We start from the raw sequence: 19,890 nt of genomic DNA, 5'->3' as shown, positions 1-19,890 counted from the left end.
ATTAACTAACTACTGGTTACTAATTAAAACTGGAAGATTTGATGGAACCCCATTTGGTAAAAGAACGTGTACACTGGGTTACTCTGGTCAAGTTGTCTCTGAACATCACTACCTTTCAAACTGTGCTGTCTTTACCCTGAAAAAGAAAAATATTTGGGGCATGAACAGCATGAAGCCATTCTCAACTAATTTGTATCGTCCAGTTCAATACACATACTTGAAAACACATGTCAATTTATTCGTTTCATCTTTAGTAAATTCAAGACTAGCCAATAACTACATTTTCGATTTTGACCAATGCCTTCAGCCATCCAATATTTTCTTGTTGTTGTATCAAATAACTGTTTGTTTTGTTTTTTTGTACCACTATGTCTAAAATCAACTAAATTGTACTGTCTGTATGTATTTCAAATACGATATTTGTGCCTTATGCAATTACAATTTTGAATGATATTCTAACACCAATTATATATTGAGTATTATTAACATATTCTACACACAATACTGACATTTACTGCGATAACACTACCTTAGTAAAGTGCATTACAGAAAATAGTTTACTATCACTAGATGACAGGCGCAAACTACAGTGGCAGTCCCTAATAATAAGTAGATTATGCTGAGTACAAGTCAAGTCAGTGTAGTGAATGTAAATTAATAATTATTATTTAGAAACCTGTGTATTTAATTGTAAATTATTGTTGAGCTCTAGCTTATGGTGCTTTTTGTACCTGTATGTACTGAGTGAGTTACTTAATTCCTTTATAAAATATGTTATTCTCAATGAGTTGACGAAGAAGCTTAAAATGATTAAGCTTGAAATGAAAATTATCATTAAAACTATATTCTCAAGAAATAAATATTAGTTTGACACTGGTGTCCATTCGCACTGCGGTGACATTTATCTTTAATAGTTGACATTAAAAAATGTGTAGCAGTAAACACCACTACGTACATACAATATTTGTTTTTCTTTTGTATATTAACATCTCTGGACCAGTTTTATGAACTAATGCTTTTGATGATTATTGCAATGTACTTAGAATTTTGGTTTCGATGACTTTTATTATATGTTATATAGATAATAGTGCCAAGTCTATACATGTATGTTACAGGCCCTACGCCTTTTGTTGTCCACATGATGTTCTGATCAGTGTTCACTGTTTAGAACATGCTTAAATCACATATTGAATTTTATTAAATTAGCTGAAGTAATTCTTTAGATCATTTCAATTAATACAAATTGTCATTCTTAACGATTGACTAGTATAGACTTCACATTGAAAAAGTATTTCACTGAATTCAATATAGGTTTTCTATCTGTTTCGCAATCGTTCTATGATTTTTTACGCATGAAGGTGTCGATATTGAAAACTGTTTTTTCACTGTAGTTTTCATAATCAAAGTTATATAAGAAGCTCAGTTTTCTGTCAATGATTGTTTAATAACATGCAACAATGAATAATACAATAAATATCAAGCATAAGCAGTGATTTTTCTTCGCGTCATACTTTACAGAAAGTGCCTTTTCGATTGGGGTATAAAGTGGGATAAACCATGAAATTGTGAAAATTGAATTATTATTATCATGATTATATATAACAGTACAAACATTGTAAATAAGTGAATGTTGTACTGCTTTCTAAAATTTATATTATAAAGTGTTAGGGCATTAAACTGCTGTATGATAAAATCAATAAAGTAAATGAGTTTATTTAAAAAGTTTGACTTATTTTTTTAAAATTTTGGCGATACTTTTTTTAACAAAGTTACTTTTTGCTATTGGGAAACAACTTTTTGTTAACATTTTGCAAATTTGACACAGCCTGTAACAGGCTGTAATTTTGGGCAAAAAACACTTAAATGAAATACATCGAATGTGTATTAGTTCTAAATATCATATGTTATGGTATTATACAATACTCGATGAATTGCTTTTGTTAGTTTAGAACTGTTAAAATTAGAAATGAGAAATTTAAGTTTTGTAAAGTAAATATATCATAACTTCCTAATGAAAGAAAAAATAAGAAATGGGTAGTTAAAGTTTTGTATTTTAATAAAAAAGGCAATCAAATCCCAGTAAAGTTGTTTGTGTCCAGAAAGTTTCTTCACTTTCTTACTTATGTTAAATTTTAATTTTGGGGGCATAAGTCACACCTTAGAATTAGCCATCGACAGTTTGAATTAGTAGATAGGTGGCTCGTACAATTTATATTATACTCGACATTTTTTTGCCCAGTTCAACGGCGACACTCATTCGCATGTTATTTTTTTATATTTTTAATTTATCAATACCAACAAGTTCATTGCAGATTTTTACCAATCGTACGCATACCGGCAACATTTCACATTCTGATGTAGATGTTGTTGACATATAAAATTACTAAAATCATCTGTGAGGCGCTGACTTTTTGCCACGGGGGAAAATTAACATTTCCATTTGTGTCTTTGGCCGACATGACAAGACAGACGAAAGCTGCCATTTTTTGTAACCATAAACCAATCTAATAACGCAAAGCGCTATATATAACAGTCTATGTCGTAAAATACGTAGGCTAAATTAAACTAAATCATTTAATAAATAGGTGCGCAGCAAATTTGTTACTGCGGGCGCAAAATAATAATACAAATATTTTTATTTCGTTTTAAGATTTTAATGTGCGGCAAATCCATCGAACATTTAATCAATTTGTTGTGGCCTTGTATGGAAATACATAACAAATAACACTTACATTGGAACAGTCGTTGTACATTAATGTGCAACTTTATTTTGTATCTAAACCGTGTCAGATTAAATGATAAGTATTTAATATATGTAATTTGAAGCACACAACCTCCCAATTTAACTGAAGCTAGCAAATATTTGAATAGCATGTACATTTAAGATTCTGATTGTGTAGACGGTTGACTATTGCAACTACTAGTATTATCGAATGCATTATATACACTAGGTCACCGCATGAAATAGAGGCTTATATCAGAATATTTTTTTATTGAATAATAGTTTATAACAACCAAAACAAGCCACAACAAGCCAGTATTGATCATATAAGCATACAACGTATATTTATGCAAAGGCAATTATTAACAGGTATGGTAAGGTGTATTTACAAACTTTTCAAAATTGTATACATGTATTTTAAAGAAAGCATACAATCATTTCCCATGTCAAAAGTTACAACTTTAGTCTTCATGACTGTTAGAATCATCAGACTTCGACTTATACTTTTTTAACACGAAGAAATGTATTCTTAACTCAACTTAATGATTAAATAACATAGTGTGGGACATAACTCTAATATAAACATGTATTGAATGACACAGTTAAAAATTAACATAAAGTCTACTTTATCTCAACAGTTAATCCTTACTTAATGACACGACCAACATTGTTAAAAATGTAGGTCAAAGAATTGCTTTTATGTAGTATGCTTTCTTTTTTTCCTTTCGAGAAAACCCTATTCTACCTTGTAATTACCCGTGATTTATTCATCCCTAAACAAACACGGGCTTGGTAAAGTTGTGTTCTAGGTTAAGTAAGTTTTTTTGGGAAGTCAGGATTGTTAAAATGTGGAAATTTAGTTAAAAGTTATGCAAAGTGTACCATACAGTAACAGAACATAATGGACTATCTATTCAACTGACGCGTAACAAATTTATAGTGATATATACAAAAAGCATGGAACATGGGAACATATTTAAACAATAACATATTTCTAATATAAAAACATCGATCTAGATATAGCATATATAAAATGAGGGTATACGAGGTAAACAGTACATGAAGTTTGCTACAATTGTTTTTATTAACTCGATTCTATTGACAGTAAATTTAGATAATACAAGATAAAATTAATTAAAAATATTTTTTAAAGGCACACGCATTGTAATTGTTATAGTAGTAATTAAGTGTTCGGTTTTAGTTAAATATAGTATAATGCTCTATTTTCTTAGAATTAATCACACAAACAATGTAAATAGCCATACAGGCTCTAATTAATAGATAGAAATTGTTTGGATTAATATACCAAGATTTGTAAATTATTGTTTTCTTACACAACAACAACAACAACGACACTAATAATTAATCAATAAGAAAAACACATGTACACGTTCAAATGTCACACCATTGCATCATGTAAGGCAGAAGTGTATAATACATATTAATTTCAAAAACATGTTGTTTTTGTTGAATTTTTATCTTTGTGTTTCTGTTTGTGCAAACTTATGAGAGGAATGCAAATACATATGGATAGGAATGGCTGAAGTATACGATATAAATGAATCAAAGTTTGCGTAATTAAAACAGCAGTTGCTTTAAAGAATGATAAATACCACCTATAAATTTAATTATAAAAGTCGTGTTATTTGGGGAAATGTAAGTAAATGTGGCCCAAAATCATACTGAGAAAAAAGTGACATTTGTAAAAAAAACATTAAACTCATTCGTTCATGGCGCAATTAGTTATTATTGAGGTATGAGGCAAATAAACGCCTTATGTTCACTATATATAATACTACAGTTAAAAGAGAGTTGCTTTAACATCTATTTAAGAACGCATTTTAAGAACACGTGTATGAACATAAAACCGATACAATTGTTGAAAACAGGATTTGTCCATTCGAGTTCGTTAAAAATTACTTTATCCTAAATTGGTCAGTATTTTCCATTAGTTTTGCCATAGAAAACATGGTAGGAAAGAATTTGTTTTTACTTCGTTTACTTTTTGTTTACACAGGTTATTTTATAATTAAAAAAAATATTATATATTCACTGTAAGAAAGTTCCATTTTTTTGTCAAATTATCAGTATGTATACATTTTTATTTTTATTACACACATGTATATTATGAATAATAAAAAGAAGAGAAAGTTAAGACTTAAAAACCGACAAAAAATGTGGATTGGTAAAATAGCATATGGTTAGTATAATAGCATTCTAGATCCTACCAGAGCAACATAGGAATATAAATAATGACACTAATGGTACAAATAAAGCTATCTCATATAAATATATTTTATTTATATAAATACTAGTTTTAGTATAGTATTATCCATATATATTTTGGTTCGATTTCTAAATTTAAAATGTATGAGATCATAAAGCAATAAATGGTTCAAAAGTAGGTAAGGATAAGAAAAGCAAACACTATCATTGATAAGTATTAAAAGTTCACACACACACAGAGAAATTAAGGGTCACAAAGTTATACAACAATTGTTATAGACAATATGTTAAAATCATAATTTCGTTAGAACTTCGGCGTCGGAATTTCATTACTTTAACAACATAATTATTATCGAAATAGATCAAGCAAGGGGTACAATATGCTTAACACGTAATTTATGCTTGGTCCTGAAACTCTTCAAGTTTTGGAACCTTTGCTAAACAAACGAAAGCATATTTAAAAATGGATTAAAAGCGGCAACGATGCAGTTTCTATTTCCCCACTTCAGTTGTGAGTTACTTGTCTGTGAGCGTTTGACGTTATATTAATGCAGTAAAAATACACGAATTGTTCTGACCGTCTATAACACTTCGTGAATTTAATAAATCAATTACACAATTATCATGATTGTGTTATGTACCATTGATGAAATACACGAATTGTTCTGACCGTCTATAACACTTTGTGAATTTAATAAATCAATTACACAATTATCATGATTGTGTTATGTACCATTGATGAAATAAATATACTCTCTTACTGTTACACTGAAATCACCAAATATCCCCCATTCAGTATTCCTCTGAGGTCAAAACATCACTACGCACTGCGAAATAAAGCAAAAATAAACCATAATGATTTAATAAACCTGATCAAAATCTAATTGTAGGATATATTGTATTTCTTTGTAATTTTTGTAATTTTTTCACAAGGATATGGTTATCGTGAAGAGAATAGAAAATGTTTATCGATTTATTTCTTAATGTCTTTTAGACACCACACGTTAAAACCGGTGCGTAACTTTTTTGTATTTTATTGTATATAAACAAACGTAATATTTGCGTATTTGTAATGCTTATAACAGCAACCAATACAGAAATATATATAATTCTGATTAATTTAAGAGTTAAGAAAAATTAATCTTAGTGAACAAATGCAAAATCATGCCCTTTAAAATTAAATGTGTTTGTTTCTTTTGTGCATTAATAACAACTAGCAACATACGCCGAGTTGTCTTTGTGTATCAGTAAACAAATACAGGATATTGTTTCACTAACACAGAATTATCTGCATTTGCAAATTGTCATTAAGTCCTTCTTAAATCCCGACCCTATCATACAGTATAAAAAAAAAATCACTCCGTTGTTCAAAAACATAAAAATATGGAAAACGTGAAGAAGAAAAACGATCGAACCGTCCGACGAATATGGCAGTATTAACAATATTTGACAAGGGGCAATGCAAAGGCAGAATGTTAGGCTCAACATCATTATTCGCCATGTAATTATATTAATCTCGTGGGTTCCTCTAGTACCTGTTGTTAGACCACCACGAGCTTGAACAGCGTGTTTGCTTATAATTATCTTAATTAGAATTGACGCATTACATACAATAATTATGCTGAACGGGCCAACAAAAAACATGCACAAATCAAATACGAAAAATATATAGAAATGTGTCTTGAACATCGAAGAATTTTGTGAAAAGCAATAGTAGTTTCCGTTCATTTGTTCAATCTCCCGTCCGATGTAAAATGGAAGATATGAAAGCGAGAGAAGCCCACAAACAAGTGCTGAAACAAAACGATATGTGTATTATATTTATTCTTTGTACTTAATTATTTCGAACTTATTCCGAAAAAAAACACAATACATTTACTATAAACTTGGGTCGATGTATGTTTTTGTGTGTTATATAATAATGTTCAATATGTCCATACTAAGTATAAAATAAATGTTGAAGAAGTTTGAAAAGTTATTAACACGTAAGGGATTTTTGTTAGGAATTCGACATTAAAATTTACATATCAGTTGTAATAATAGCTGTGTTGGGACGACACGACAGTCTTGCACTATGTGGCATCAAAATCCTCATTGCTCGCTCAACTGTTGCAACGACCAATATCCATGCCGAGATCACTCTCAGCACAAAGTGACAGTACGTCACAACCTGGCACAGCGCAAGGGAATACCCCGTTAAATCATTACAACTTTAGCTTCAGGCTGTAAGTCAGAGGTTAAACATATTTGCAGTTAAACAATCAATACATTGATCGTCGACATATACGTAAGACTCTTCCAGCATGAGCGCTCGTTGTTGTATGACAGTGAAGTACTGAGCTTAATATAATGCTAATTTCGAAACTTTAAGTCGCCATATGACGCTTTAAAATGAGATTAGCCCAAGTCACGCTACATGTACAAGAGGTATTGGAAAGACCCATGATTGAACAAGTCCGTTTAGTTGAGTCGTATCTGAGCTAAATAGCCGTAAGATGTGTTCACAATTCTGCCGTCTCAAAACACTTATTTTACGAAGTATTTCGCTAACGTGACAAAAAAAGCTTATTCTAGTACATATTCATCATAACAATTGTTTAAAAAAAAATAGTGTATACTAGTTTTATTGATAAACGGAATGTATTAGCTTCTCGCTTTGCTTCGCAGGTCAATATTTGTTTGGTTAACAACAAGTGTCGTATTCGCTATATCGTCCAGCTACATCGCTTGATGTAATGGCCAAGACACGTTATCGTTGGCTATGCTAGGTAGTGCTTGTAGCGCACAACTACGTGCGTATATGGTAGAGTCGCTAATATTTTGTTCGGTGTTGCTGTCAATTAATAATATTTTATACGACAATAACGCCTCTAAATTAGATGCAGTCTTTTTGCAGCTTAGACGGGAATAAGGCAGATCCACGACTGAAGATCTTGAGTAATCTCATGCACATTTTAAAATCGCGCGTAGCTTTGAGATAAAAAATCTATTTAGCTGGATTTGTTACATAAATACATTTCATCGATACATACATAATCCTGAATAAACAAGAGAATAACGTAGGTTTCGTGTTAAGATCTCGATATGTTATAGTAAATACTTACATCCACTCAGTTATACGTTAACAAACGTCGCAACAAACGTATTGCGCCACATATATTTATGCTCTTTCGCGCTATTTATGTCTGGCTTTTTTGACACATTTATGTCTATTTAGAACCGCAGTTGGATGTCTACAATATTTCAAAATAATAAAAAAACATAGTCAACGATTTTTATTTATTAAAATAAAAAAATCATTTAAAAAACATATGAGTACACGATGATGCTATATCGATGATGATAATCGACATACTGAATCTTATTATGATGATGGTGGTGACATTATAAGAATGAGTGTTTGTTTCATTATAATACCACTGTTATGAGCATTTCGATTATAATTCTAACAAAAACCGATCGAACATTGGTGTTGAACACTGAAGTTGGAATGGCACTTAGATACATACGACATTCCATGTATGATTTCACTTACGTTGTCTTTTAATACCATAAGTATTTAACAAACCAGATACCCAGTAAATGATTTTCAGCTGCACCAGCAAGAGGAAATACCAGTATAGTTACATGTGGTCCTTTATTTATGACAAGAAACCAATGGCCATATTCATACCACAATAACGCCTCTTAATTAGATGCAGTATTTTTGCAGCTTAAACGGGAATAAGGCAGATCCACGACTGAAGATCTTGAGTAATCTCATGCAGTTTTAAAATCGCGCGTAGACTTAAGATAAAAAAATCTCTTTTAGCTGGATTTGTTACATAAATACATTTCATCGATACATACATAATCCTGAATAAACAAGAGAATAACGCAGGTTTCTTGTTAAGATCTAGATCTGTTATAGTGAATACTGACATCCACGCAGTTGTACGTAAACAAACGTCGCAACAAACGAATTGCGCCACATATATTTATGCTCTTTCGCGCTATTTACGTCTGGCTTTTTTGACACATTTATGTTTATTAAGTTCCGCAATTTGATGTCTACCATATTTTAAAACAATCATCAACATATTCAACGATTTTTATTTATTAAAATAAAAAAATCATTTCAAAAAACATATGAGTACACGATGATGCTATATCGATGATGATAATCGACATACTGAATCTTATTATGATGATGGTGGTGACATAATAAGAAAGAGTGTTTGTTTCATTATACCACTGTTATGAGCATTTGGATTATAATTCTAACATAATGCTAACATTGGTGTTGAACACTAAAGTTGGAATGACACTTAGATACATACGACATATTTCACTTAGGTTGTCTTTTAATGTCATAAGTATTTTACAAACCAGATACCCAGTAAATGACTTTCAGCTGTACCAGCAGGAGGAAATACCATTATAGTTCCATGTGGTCCTTTATGTATGACAAAAAAACAAGTGGCCATACAATAAGTTCAAACGCGGGTTTTGGATAATGTTTTCAATAACTTGTGTTTGGTCTTATTTCTGTGTTAACTTCACATACAAATTTATCAATATACAGAAGTGAAACTCCATCTGCTGGGGCAGTATTGCATTCCTATTATATACAAGTTCGTGGTCCTTTATTTAAGGCAAGTGACCAATTGCAAAAATATAACAAAACAGTACAATACTTAACAACATACACCAAAAGAAGAATAAAGCTGGGGTCATCGCCCTAGAACGGTCAATGCAAAGCATTGGGAGTTCAAACCGGTTTCAGAGCGCTCAACCTCACACTTGGCCCAGCAATATTTGTGATACAGATAAGAGTAAATAAAATTTAACCTCATAGCATTGCAACTCATATTTAACAATAATAAAAGAGAATTAAAACGCATTTAATTTAATTACCATTTAATTACTCAATGGTAAGACGGACACCAGAGCAACATAGTTACAGCTTTTTGAGTAGCGATGAAATGAAATTACGAACAAGTGTCAACTATATCCCTTCTTATTACAAAAGTATTTAAGAATATAGCATGATATAATACATATTTCAGATCATCATCGTGCAAATACAAGAACAAGCCGCACTATTGGGTGTAAAATATCCGTATTACATGTTGTTTTGCTTGTTTTTTATGTTACTGTAATATACTATGAACATAAATGTAAAAGAAAATGAATGTAAAAACTAGAAAAGAATAACCGTATAGACTGAGCCGATAATTTATCAACACGAAAATAATACTAGTTATGATAAATAGCTGCGTGATCTACACACGCGTATTTTATTAAAAATGAATAAAAGGAAGCTTAAAAATCAATCAATCGAGAAACGCCCATCAGAGAGAAAATATTAATAAAATTCAACGATATAAACCCGATGACCTATGCATGTAGCAAAGACGGTAAAAGTCAAGAATAATGCGCTAATGTAATTCTTAGACACTGTAACTGGGTCTTTAACTACGATATATAAGCAATTGAGCTTATCAGGTTTAAAGTCCCACTGTGGTATAAGCCTTGTTCATGATAAAAGACGTTGCAATGCCCAACAACATTTTATACCAAGACAATATTACATGTATGTACCACAGGGTGTGGTTTTTTGTAAATAAAGGACACGTCTATTTCAGACACATGGTACATTACACCTCATATCGCTGATCATTGTCATGTTAAACTTATAAACACTTTCCATTAAAAACAGAAACGAGTATAAAATAAAATACGATTGCATAGTACCTATAAGATGAACTCCGAGCCCATATTTCAGCCAAATGTTCATGGTCGGTATCGATAATACTAGAATGTTTGCCACTGCCAGAGCCGACATGTATCGCGAGATGGTAGTCATACGTCTCTTACATACAATGAAACTTTTATTTAATCCATTTATGCCTAGTGGATTATCCCATCCTTCTAAATGTGATCAATTTATTTCCACCATTAGGGATGTCTAGTATATTAATTTCTATATTTAGAATATTTCTTACAGAAATTCCTTTAAGCAAACAGCGTCTCATTTGGGTCTACGCTGTTTGCCAAGGCCGTTTTTAGACGCTAGGCATAAATGGGTTAAATATGAATGCACTTCTAAAATAAATAGTATAAATCAAATATTTACATAGACATAAAATCTGAATGTGCCTAACAACGTGTAGAAACACACGCACAGGTCGTATTTGATTAGCACATGTATCATTTGACGTTTAGGTTAATTGTGTAATATAGTTTATAATGCAAAGAGCGTACAGACAAAAGTCAAAGTATGCCGAGACTAACTCATAGATTGTCATAAGCAGATTAGAAAAGCTTTGAATGCACATATGGGTTAATTGCTTTAGCAGAACTAGGTTTCATAGATATGCACATATGAATAATTGCTAGAGTTCAACCCAATGTCATATATGTGTGCTCATGCGATATGCTACCTCATTAGGAGAACCCAAATTTATAGATAAGCACATATGAGATTAGTTATTATGATAGTAGGATCAAGTGTCATGTACATATTCACACATGAGACGAAGTATTGCGATAATATAACAAAACTTTATATATATGCGCACATGAAATTAGAATTGTATACATAATAACATATTTTTATCAATATTCTTCAATGCGATGAACGATAATGATACCAGAACCAAGTGTTATGTATATACACACGTCAGACCAGTTAATTGGACAGTATTATGTAAATACATAAATATACTTCAAAGCGAGGAGTAATTACGAAAGCATAACGCAAGTTCTTTTATATTTATACATAAGATTGGGCATCCCAACAGTAATACGTTTCCATGTACTGTCGTTGTCCTTACCTTCACCGATTAACCTATGAAGGGAATTTTAAACATTTGAATTTTAATATGTTGTGGGTGATGAAGTTTACTTGTTATTACGTGTCATAAAACGTCTCATAAAATAAGATGTTAATTAACTAGTAATATAATTTGGTAAGAGCTACACCACATACCTTTATTCCAGACCAAAATGGATAAAACATTGCCCACTATTCCAAAAACTATAATTGGAGACAATAACGTTGCATACATTATCCGACCGTAAGTCTCTGGCCAAAGCAAAAATGAAGAATTTTCGAATGAAGCATTATCGAATGAATCATCATCGTATGAGACATGATTGCCTGAAACTACCATTTTGTCTTTGAAACAATAAAATAGCAATGACTTTCTAAATGAAACAAAAACTATTTAATACAGGCTTTTTATAACGAATTACAGCAGTTCGTCAATGTTAGAGCCAAGTTTAGTCCAAACGTTATTCCAACGTAGCGTTTCACGTGTATTTGTATCCTTCAAATTATTATCTCACATGTACACTGCTCAATTAAAGTAGATCTAATACAAAATACAATATCGATTCAAGTTAGTGTTCACAGATCAGAATGCTCCTCTTCTGTGTGTTTGCCAATATTTTGATACGGTGTTATACATTCTCATACGAGAAAGCGCTTTCGCTCATATCGTGTTCCGTTTATCGATTGTATCAGAAGTCATTTCCAGTGTTAGTCGAATCAGATATTGACAACCTTATCCGATGCACAGTATGTTAATTTGTGGGCGCGTTTTAGCTATCAAATAATACGCACAATATAACGTACACGTTTGTGCTTGTTCAAGAGGATGCATACAATTATATGTGTTCACGTGTTCACCCAGTCCGCGCGTAAAAACAAATTACTAAACTAGAAATGGCGCGGCAGAGGCCGACGCGTATCTCCACGCGGCACGTATTGTCATAGGAGAAGGTCAGTCTCAATTAGAAGTGAATCGGTGTAGAAATGAAGAAGTTATAGTAAAAGGCAATTTTGGGTGGGTGTGGCCTATGTGGGCGGGGCCCTAGGGTGGGTAATGTGGCCATGGATGGTCGAGATAGACCGTGTTGTCATAAGAGATGTTCAGTATAAATTTGAAGTCAATTGGTGAATAAATGAAGAAGTTATGTTGAAACAAAATTTTGGGTGGGCGTGATCTATGTGGGCGGGGCGCCCCAGGGTTGGTAATGGGGCCATGCATAGTTTAGATTTACCGTATTGTCATAAGAGATGTTCAGTATCAATTTGAAGTAAATCGGTGAAGCAGTTAATGTAAAATAACCTTAACTAGAGTGTTAACAAGGTTTTGCTATAGCCATATTAGGAAAAGTTCCCCGCCCCCCATAACTTTGACCAACATCCCAAATAGTGCACCGTCGCATTTATGCTTATAGCTTCCATGTGTGTAAGTTTCAATGTTCTAGTGCTAATACAGAAGGGGTAATCACGTGATTATCAAGATGGCGACGTCCATGCCGAGGCCGGTATTTTTCGCCGTTTTATACCCTTTAATAACTTGTATTATTTTTCAAATTCCGCTCACTTTCCAGCCATATTAGCAAGAAGGTTACTGGCGTTTATTTCAAAGTAATATTCGCTATATATCTCGACTTTACTCGGTGCGAAATTTCTTAGCGGGATGACCTAATTAGAGCTCCACTAAGAACATTGACGGGGAGTAAAGTCGAGATACAAAGCGAAGTTAAATACGAAATAAACGCTTATAACCTCTTTACTGATATTGCTGGAAAGTGAGCGTCGTTTAAAAATTAATCAAGAGTACTAAAGGGTATAAAACGGTGAAAAATAACTGTCTCGGCGTGGACGTCGCCATCTTGACTATCACGTGATTACTCCCTCTGTAATAGTGTATGAGAAAATAGTGTCCAAGACGGACAGACGGCGGAGATAACCACAATATACCAACGCTGTTAAAAGCATTGTTATAATAAACGGGTTTAATAAATAAACAAAAACTAAAGCGAATGACTGTTCAATGTTTTGTTTTATTTTCCAGCAAGAAATGTCTTTTAAAATGAATATCAATTTCTTTATACATAAATATATATGTGTGTTCACTATTTTTACTCAGAGTTGTAGGTATTTTTTATTTTAACAAAGTTGATCTATTTTGACTTACTCAAAACGTTTAATAAAAGTTGTATAGAAGATGTTCCTCGATGATGGAACTTTTATGCATGAGAAAATTTCAGCAGCTATCTAAACTCTTATTATTGCATAAACTCTATCTATAATGCCCTCTGGTGGGGTGCAGAAACTTGACAAAAGGAGGGCTTGAACGGAAGACATCGTGCATTAACAAGGCGATTCACGTGCCGTTCAAGCCCTGTTATGTGTTTTTCATATCCATAATCTGGTCCACACGCAGTTACTTCCCTTCTCCAGCCTTCGACGACGGCGTTCGACGACTTTCCAAGCATAAATGGGGAACTGAATAAGCACCAGTTTCCACATGCATGCAGGGATAATGGCAATGACTATTTCAATCCACTTTTCAACTTATACCATCTGCACTTTCTTGACAACAGCTTTATTGTATTGGCAACGTCAATGAAGTTAAGGTTATTTACTCGACACGTTCAAAAGACTATGCTGTAAATTTAAGTGATTATGTACCTTCAACGATCCTGCTGTAAGTTCCAAAATAATTCATCATTTCTTAATTTGCGCGGCTGCATTTTAACTTTGCATTAATCCACTGTTTAAGGTTCATGGGGGGGGGGGATAAAATTCATTAAAACTTCGCTTTGGTTTTTCTTCATTGAATGTGGTACAATATGGTCAAACTATATATCATTTTAAAGCTAAAGACAGATAGAATAACATAAACACATTTTTGACATTCAATATTTGTGTGCTTTATTCATATTATGGTTTAAAACCAATACATTTTTACACTTATTTACAAAATCTCAATCTAAAGTTAAGAAGGATATGCACTACCTTAAGTTGAATAAATACAAAGCTATATACATATACAAGGTCAAGTTAGCAACATTTCACAGAAAATTATTGTCATAAAACAACAAATGAGTTTTTATTAAACTGCCTTTTTTGGATAAATATCCTAAACAAAGTTCTAAAAATAACTAAAACGTAACTACTTTTTAAAAATCCAGGTATGGTGGATAATAAGAGTCACAATTCTATTTCAAAGGCTTAACAACTTTGTTATTTACCTAAATTACCTCTCAACCAAATTGCAAATTTTAAACCATCTCAAATTGAAATAGATTGCATACGACATATAAAATTGTAAAGGAACATAAAGAAATTGGCAAAAAGATTGATTTTATATTTCGATTCCTTTCACCCACTTTGAAAGCGTGGCCATCGCTGTGATCCGTAGAAAAACGTGCAAAACAAATCGGTCGAAACCACGTGCAGTGGTGAGAAAACCGGGTATGTGTAAACACATACCTGAGAAAACACATGTACTTATTTTTGCAGTTGGGTGGCAACTAGTAAAACGAATTTTAACATTTATCAGCAAGAGATCGGACTAAATAACAGAAATGACCACGTAGAGATATCATCACTTACTCTATTTCAAATATTTTCCAGCTGAAAATTGTCCCCCACACGTCTTTTTTAGTTTATTTGTATTGTTTTCCTGGAGCCGAAGTGCATCTCACAGAATATCCATCCAACTTCCGTTGTTTTCACTTTCGTTATTAAAAACTCCGTTTAAAAGAATTATTTTTACTTTTAGATTGTTAAAGCGATGTATTATTATATATTATCAATAAAATAGTATACCGTGATGAATTGAATGGAGTTACTATCGATCTTTCTGTCAGTCTTTAAGCGTACTATTTTATGCGCAATAATATATGTACAGTGATTCGACAACGATTGTAAACATTGGTGAAATGCTTCTTACATAGTTATTCTTTTGAGTGTTTATGAGGTCTGATCGTGCAGTTTGCAAACATCAACGGAAAGATTACAATCCAATGCATTTATCATCGTCAACCGTTTGGAATGTCAATAAGGCGATGAGTGAGTTTTTAGCATGTTTCTTTTCATTGTATTAATTTAACAATGGCTGCTCCCATGGTGATGAAATGACATGTGTTCGAGTTTTGATATTTCTAGATATGCTAACTTTTTTTACTATTTAAGCGTAACTTGCCCTCGTCAATGTCGATATTGTTCACTTGTTATATAATTTTCCGCCGAAATACGTGGAATAGACATGATTCAGATTTTTGAAAATAATGTATATTTTAGTGTTAAAATCGCTTTGTATTTTGATTGATTTTGTGGATGTTATGATACCTTGATGTACAAAATTGGTAGCAGTTTGAAGGAAAAACATCGTTTAAAGCATTTATGTATACATTTTCAATGTGGAACTCATCCTTTAGTCAAATTTGAGTTCAATGCTAGGGGTCCCACATTTTTCAAAATGAAGCCTCTACATGAACCTTAAACACATTTTAAATCGTAAACTGTCTATCCGAAGGTAAAGCCTCGTCATTTCGGATGATGACCGAGTGAGGCATATGTAAAACACAACCTTGAACTGTATTGAAATAATCGAATTATTTTGTCGATGTCGAATGAACAAAACATTGTTTTCAATAATATTTTAATTTATTTTGGTATGTGTGATTTGTTTATGCAATAATAGCGAAAATACACATTTTCTCGGACATGATCATCTGCGGGCGCTCTCAAAATCCGTTCCTGCCCTCGTGCTGCGCACTCGGGCAGGAACGGATTTTTCGAGCGCCCGCAGATGACCATGCCCTCGAAAACGTGTATTATCCCTATATTAATCGTGCTGTGCACTCGGGCAGGAACGGATTTTTCGAGCGCCCGCAGATGACCATGCCCTCGAAAACGTGTATTATCCCTATATTAATGGCACACTGCACCCTGTTCCGGGAACATGACATAGTGCCCCTTGCGTAAAACACCCAACACAGTGCGCCTGCCACAACAAATTTTGTGCTAGGCGCAGAAATCACTGTGCCGTTTACAGGTGCTCTAAAGTATTCAAGTTCTAGGCCAGAGAACAACAATATCTGCATTAAAATTAATTGAACATTAATGTCATTCAGCTTTGAAAGTTTGAGAAAAACCGGAAAATATTTAGGATGAGTTGAATACACAAAAAGTTGCGACACATACACGAGGCTTTAACTCTTTACAATCTATTGGCAGCCAACAGCCCCTATAAAGGTGACAAATCCAATTATTATGCATATAAACTGGTCTAATTTTTACCGGATTTCAGTTACTCTTGCATAAAAAATGCTAATAACACAGCTTAGGTGCAACGTTGTCAAGAATTATGGAAGAAATGTCTACAACTTTGCAACTAACGTGATGTGTAGCCTCGAAAGAAAATTCAATTTTAATTCTATTTTATTTTAAACATCTTTTTACCAGCAGAAAGTAACTTATTAGATCACTGCAAACGTTTTAACCATTTAGAAGAGACCTACTTTGTGATTGATACCGGAAAACGTTGAAAATCAACGATTTATATTTGGTGACCTGAGTCACTTTCACTTTCACTTTCCCGAGTAAACAGCGATGTAAATAAACTGATTGTTTGTAAACACAATTGACTTGGAGGACACTGTATTTTGAGCTCAAAACAAGTTGTATTGCTCATTGTTTAATGTCCAATAGCATATATATATTGTTTTTTGATAACCTTTATAAATAAAATATGAAAAAATAATTATAAAACGGTAAATAATTACGGATCGTCACCTTTATAGGGCCTTAAACCGTGAGATCAAGGTAGATAAATTTAGTAGATAAAACGTAGTTTTTGAACTATGTATTTAAAAAAGAAAATACACAAAGGGCCATTTTTTGGCAAAATCTCATCGCGGTCAAATTTATTTTCAGCCAATTATAAAAACATAAAAGTAATTAAATTGTGACAGCTTGCGCAAGAGCCTCTATTGTAAAAGTTGTATTTAATAATTTAAGTGGGAGACTTTATATTCTGTTGTTTAAAAATAGTCAAAGTGCCATAATTATGTCAAACCTCTTGGCAGCCAATATTACTTTTCTAACTAGAATCAATACTTTAAGGCTATTTCTCAATTTAAGAGATCCACCCAGTCAATAAAAAGACATTGACATCTTAAATGGCTTTAACCATATATTCAAAAAAGAGAAAAGACAAAGAGCCATAATTCTGCCAATTCTTATCACAGTCAAACTTCATATTAATACACATATATATTCCAATTGCAGCCATTCAGATGTAAGAACTACAGAGTAATTATATAAGAGAATTGAAAACACATAAATGAGGCTTTATATTATAAAGTATCGAGCCAATCAAACATAAATAATTTTGCCAGAACTCGTTGCATCAAAAAATCCGTTCTTTACAAACATATACACCTGTGAAGTTTTAGCACAATCTTCAAGTAGATAAATTAAGTGGATTTAAAACAAAAGCTTCGGGGCGAACGCACGGTAAGCCAAGTGCTAACCGCCATCACATAAACAGATACAGCCACTGCCTATTTCAACCCACAAACATCCACCAGGTATATTTATCTTGTGTTTTATAACAACTTCGCTCAAATCAGTTGTTCCAGTTTCACTACAGGGAATAAATAAGCAATGTGGGATATGATCGCGCGATAATTTGGCATATTGCGGAGAATTATACACAACTGATGTTTGAATTAGTGGTATATGCTGTATATTTCTGCGGATATATTTAAAATACAATAGAACATGCTTATTGTTTTCATATTTATTGGATAAAATTATAATTATGTTGCACTGTGGTAGCCGTTACAACGGCTTGTACGTCTCTCTATCCATTTGACTGTCTGTGCGACTGTGCGAATAGACTGACATTCAGACAGACAAAAGTCCATGAAGATTCAAGTATACCCTAAATGTAATTATTATAAACATACTTGAATACAAAATACAAATAAAAGTATACGGAACATCAGTAGCATGTAAAAAACAAAAAGATTTCAAATAAGATAAATAATTTATACCAAATGTCATTTGAGCTTATGCAATTCATTGGTAAAAAAAGGTTAATCTCTATAAAATGTTTGTGAAAGCATAATTAAGTGCTGTTAAAATGTCAGATATGCTATTGGTATTCTACTTTTAGCATTTACAAAATGTCAGATACGACTGTATTAATGTTTAATGACTATATTAATATTGTATGATAGCTGTCATATTTGACCATGATAGCATCAGCTAAAATATTATGTCTAACACATGGAAATATGTGCAGATTAATATGTGAAGGTATAGGAATAGGAACTCAAAACAAAGTTCAGTATTGAGAAGTTTGATAACTTATGTTATATAGAGTATAGGCTCCTCACATTACTTTGATGAATGATAGTAATGCGTGAAGTTCTGAACTCAATTAGAATTTCCATTATTCATTGAGATCCTCAACTTATACTATAGAACATATTGAATTTAATATAACGCTAGAATAATGTATATCATACACTTTGAACAATATTTATGCAAACAAACTTGCATTTAAAAAATGTATTGCAAAAGAAATGTGTTAACTAAATTGATTTGCTTAAAAACAAAAATAATATTAACTCCATGATTCAATGCCAACATGTGTATCTTTTCAGAGATACCGGCTATATTGTGCATGCTACATTTATATGTTTCTGTTGTGAAAACAAAATACTGCATAACTTTAAACTCATCAGCACAATACCAGCGACTGAACAGTAAACTATAATATTTGCTGCTGAAGACCGAATGGCATGAGGCCGTGATAGATGTGCCAACATGTATTAACATTAACAAATCAACTGTAAATACTTATTTATAAATCACGTGGACCGTAAAGCGTCATACAGTATTTACGTAGATTACATTGGTGAATGTTCAGCGATGTTCTTTGCAAAAGTCGTTCACTCAATCAAGAAAGTAAGTTCTAAATAAATTGCATTTTTTATCAGAGCTCAATATTTGTTAAAAAATTTAAAGGACATGTTTGTATATGTATTGATCTTTCAGAATTAGTAGAGAGAGGTCATTAAAATTTCGCGATGAAATGCAAGGGAAGTGACCTAATCAATATTGGTACAGTAAGAGTTAT

Source organism: Dreissena polymorpha, chromosome 5 (genome assembly GCF_020536995.1).
Source record: "Dreissena polymorpha isolate Duluth1 chromosome 5, UMN_Dpol_1.0, whole genome shotgun sequence".
Classification (NCBI taxonomy): domain Eukaryota; kingdom Metazoa; phylum Mollusca; class Bivalvia; order Myida; family Dreissenidae; genus Dreissena; species Dreissena polymorpha.
This window is presented reverse-complemented; position numbering follows the sequence as displayed.